A 4,563-nucleotide genomic window follows, 5' to 3' on the forward strand; every position below is an offset into this window, starting at 1 on the left:
ACAGTATGTGTGTGAGATGAATTCTGTCTCCCACTGCTCACACAAATACCTGGGCAGATTGGTAAGGGCGGAAAAAAGAGGATGTGTGCTCCTTCATTACTTCTGGACTTTAGGGACCAGGGCAGTCAGTCCTGGCAGGCAGGAATTTCCTCAGAAAAGGGGACAGGAGAAGAAAAGCAATGCCTCCAGGGAATCTCTTCAGGGGAAACACGGAGAAAACACAACGTTTTACATGTTTCAATAGATCAGAGGTGTGAACAAAAGACTGTGTCCCCTTGCCATTCCTCAGGTGGGTGAATACTCGCACTGTGTTAGACAATCCTAATGCGGCAACCGTGGTTCTCTGCCAGCATTGCCAGCACTGCTCCCACTGGGGTGTGTGAGGGGTGCAGGCAGCCCTGTCCGGACAGTGCAAGGCCACGGGGAGCTCCCAGGCCCCATTCCTCCTGCGCGAGGTCAGGAGAGTTGCCCTGGGCAGTGCACGGGGAAAGGCTAGTATTTGGGTGCAGAAGGTAAAGACCTGCAGGTTGGGCTTTACTTCAAGTCCAGCCAGAACTTGTTTTTTTTAACAGCAAGAAAGCATCTTTGAATCCCAGCTGGGTCCAAGGGCCTGTGAGACGTGAGGGTATATCTGTACCACACTCCTTTATCGCGATTTTTCCATTCTCTGAGGTATCTCAACCCTCCGTCTGCCCAAGATAATGGAGAGGCAGCCAAAATGGCATTTTAAACTCTTGGCTCCCTCTACCAACAATTGGACAAAGCAAAGAGGCAGGATGGGAGAAACTGGCTTTCTGGAAACTTCTGTTAGATGGCAAGGGGTCACACCCCTTCAATAGAGATTGGAGTCGGGGGTCATTTTACATCTGCCTTTAATGAAGAATGGTGGGAAGGGAAATTTAGCTCCGATGAGCTAATTAAATATATATATATTTCCACTCTGTTAGCAAGGAAAAAAAAGCCTTGGAGCAGCTGCTAGGTCATTGTTTGTGAATTTAAAAATAAAAGTTCCTTGGCATAGATTTCAGAGATGGAGGCAGTGTCTTGCGTTGTCATTCCAGAGGGTAAGGGAGAGCAAGTAAAAGAAGGATGAGGCCAGGCAAGGATAGTTCAGCTTGGCTACGTGTTCCTCAGGTGTGTCTTGGCTTTTGAGCCTCCTTTCCCTCTGGCTGGTTTAGGTAATCAACATCCTGCCCAGATGGTGAGCCTCACCAGGGACACATTTACAGGCCCCACACCCTAAAGAGCTGGAATATCCTGCCACGGGGATGGCTAATGCTTGTCAGTGCCCTGAGTACCTTGGTGGGGCTAAATGGCCCCAGCTAGGCTCACCTGGGATTACCACCTAATTTAGGCTCCATTTAAACTCAGGTCTGGGTACCTGCTCCTGGTCCGAGCTATGTGTATGTGTATCTGTGCCTAGCCTTGCCCGCAGCTGTCCTGGTTTTCTGACTGGTTGTTCCAAGTGGATTCCAGTCCTCAGCTGGTGGTAGCTTTGTCTCCAGGATGCACCTCAGACCTGTGCTGCAGCCTTATCTCCAGCCCAGTCTCCTGCTGCTCCTGACTGGATCTTGCCTTGTCTAAGGCTGTGACTGGAACCTGTCCCTGTCATGCCTGGGCTGGGGTCACTCCTGGCTTGTCCTCCCCTGTGGAGCAGCCCTGTTCTTGCTGCTTCCTCACACTGGTCACAAGCCAGACTATGGTAGGAGGCCTCATCTCCAGTGGCCTTGATGCTGGTTTTTCCCTTCCCACCCTGCTGTATCCATTAGTCTGATGCTTTCTGGCAGCAGCTGCACATGGAACGGGAGACCTGAACTTTTCCATTCCCAAGCCTCCAGTGCTGCCAATCCCTCTGAGTTGGGAATGGGCATTAAACTCGCTCTCCACCAGCAAATAGGTCCTGGCTCTCCCCCTCATTTCTTGAGCACCATGTGCGTTTCACCCTTTCTGAGAGGGAAGGAAGGGGATCTTTCCCCTGTGCCCCAGCAGGTCCAGCCCTGCTCGGCTTCTCTGCTGACCTACACTGTGTTGGCTGTGGCTGCTCTCCCCCTCCCTGTGACCACCTAGTGCTGCTCCTTCCCCTCTCCTGTCCCACCAATGGCTCTGGCATACTTGGTGTTTTGCCATTCTAAAGAGCCTGCTCCCAAATTCTTGGCAATAGGGAAATTAATAACAATAGTAATAAAAAGATTTATAATCCCCCCAGACAGATTATGCAGCCAGGGAAAGAGAGCAAAGCGTGGGGGGCCAAGCTAGCCTTAAAGCCCTGTTCCACCTGCTCACCAACTCAGAGACCAAGCTGGGCAGGGTCAGAGGAGACTCTAGGGAGACACTGTTCAAAGGCAAAGGAGGGTGGGAAAAGTTTTCCCTGCTTTTGAGTCAATCCCCATCTCATCTGCCTGGATTCCACTATTGGAAAGGACCACTGCACCTCCAGACACCCCGCAGATACTTTGGCAAGCTTGAGTTAGCTCCTGGTGTCCGTCCTTGTGCAGAAAATGCTGCTGGCCTGTGCTCCCCTTTCCACTGACACTGAGCAATGTGGTCAGTCTGCACAGTCTAGGCTCTTTTCCTCTCCAGGAGCAAGAGAGAAAGGCTTCCTGTGCATGCACTTAAGACATGTCTGTTCGTCAAGAGGTGTTGGCTCCCTCCTCACTTTGGTTATGGAAAGGCCTTTTTGTTTAAAGAGGAAAACAAACGAATAGATTCCCCTGACACCCAGACTTATCAGGCACGAACCCAAGGGAGTCCCTTGTTTAAACATTGGGAGTACATTGCTGGATAACACCCCTCCTATTCCTCCCCTCTTGGCTTTTTTTCAGTTTTGTTAGGCATTTCTCTATTTGTTCTTTCTGAGCTTCTTGCTTCTGTCCAGACCTGCTTGGGGAAAGTGGGAGGGCAGTGAGGGTCCTACAGCCAGAGCTTCTGGGCTGGAACAGCACAGGGGCAGTGCTGCTCCAAGGACTTACTATGGCAGAGCTGTCAAAGAGGATGCCATGAGCAGATTGAAACAAATGGACAGTGTTTGGGGCATGTCAGGGTCAGGACATGAAGAGGCTGAAGTGAGAGAGAAAGTTTCCTCTCTCATGATCTCAGGTTTCCCTCTCTTCTCTGCACATCTAAGCTGGTGAGGAAAAAAACGGTGTGCTCTCCTCCTCCCTGCCCTGCAAAAACAGAGTCTAGAGTCAAACTTGGAATTCCCCTCTGTCTCATCACTGGGGAGACAGGGTCTTGGTGGTGATCTCACCCCATCAGAAATCTTTCTGTGCACAACGTTAAGCAAGCAATGAAGAGGGAGGCCGGGGAGGAGGAGGGGAGTTATGGCAGGAAACCAAGAACACATCAGACACTCTAAATTTAGATCTTTTTATTCAGCTTGGACAATATTCCTTGATTTCTCATTGTTCAGGAGAGGGCAGAGGGCAGGGGATCTATTGAAAGGCTTTGTCCTGAGAGATGCCACTTAGTCTGGGTATACAGGGGGTGGAGGAGCCACAGATGGTGTTGGTCTGGCATGGGCCAGAGCTGCGTGTCCTACAGTTCCAAATGGCCTTGGGATGGTGTGGTGGGTGGGCACCTCTGAGCAGACCTGGGACCTGTGAGGCAAAGCTCAGGGCTCCCCTCAACCCTGCACACCTCATGCCATTCAGTCACAGGCAGGGCAGTGTAAGGACCGGCACGAGGCCCCTCAGCGAGCACCCGTGACCGGAGAGCGGTGCCTTTGCTTTGGGGCAGGTCCCCGTGCCAGCGGGGCGTCAGGCACAGGGCGTGTAGGATAAATACACACCCGCTCTATACGTCTCACTGCCTTTCCGGCACTGCAACTCAAAGTCTATTTTTAAACTCCCTCCTTTATTACACAGGCCAGCAGATAGCGGCGGCCTGCCTCCTGCCATGCCAGGCGTGCTGCTCTCCCACGCACCCCGCGGAGCAGGGTGTCCTCCACACCGCTCGGGGGGCACCCTGCCCGGTGATGGGGATGGGCCACAGGGTGGGCTATGGGTGGGCATGAGCTCCCTCATCTCACCACTCACAGGCTCAAGCCACGGCGGGTGCCCAGCTGCCTTTGTGCTGCTGGTACAAGGGGTGCCACAGAGTATGTCCTCCCACTGTGCCGGTGGGATGTCAGTTTTGCTCAAAGCCCATGGCTCGGGAGAGATAAAAGAGCTGAGGGCTGGGTGCAGCATCATCAAATCAAAGCCAGTGTTGGCATAACCAGGCGGGTGCAGGTAAGAGTACCAGCTCTCACAGGTACAAAAGGTCTTCACAGGTGCAAAGATCTCCGCAGGTGGAAAGCACACAAGGCTCTCCACCTTGGCCAATGCCCTGATGCCCAGTGAGGAGCATTTTGAGTGGGTTTTGCTCTGTGATGTGAGCAGCAATAGCAGGTGGTAGGGTATGGGGAGGGGAGAGCTGCTTGCTTTTGGTTTTCGACCCTCATCTTCATTTCACATCATGAGTCATGTTACGTTCTGAGCTGAGTAACTGCTGGGGCTATTTTTATTTCAGCTCAGCGAGCTTCCTTCTCGCTGCTGCCACTGCCACCGCCACCGCCACTCGCTG

This window comes from Myiozetetes cayanensis, unplaced genomic scaffold (genome assembly GCF_022539395.1).
Source record: "Myiozetetes cayanensis isolate MyiCay16 unplaced genomic scaffold, myiCay2020 scf3, whole genome shotgun sequence".
In the NCBI taxonomy this organism is placed as follows: domain Eukaryota; kingdom Metazoa; phylum Chordata; class Aves; order Passeriformes; family Tyrannidae; genus Myiozetetes; species Myiozetetes cayanensis.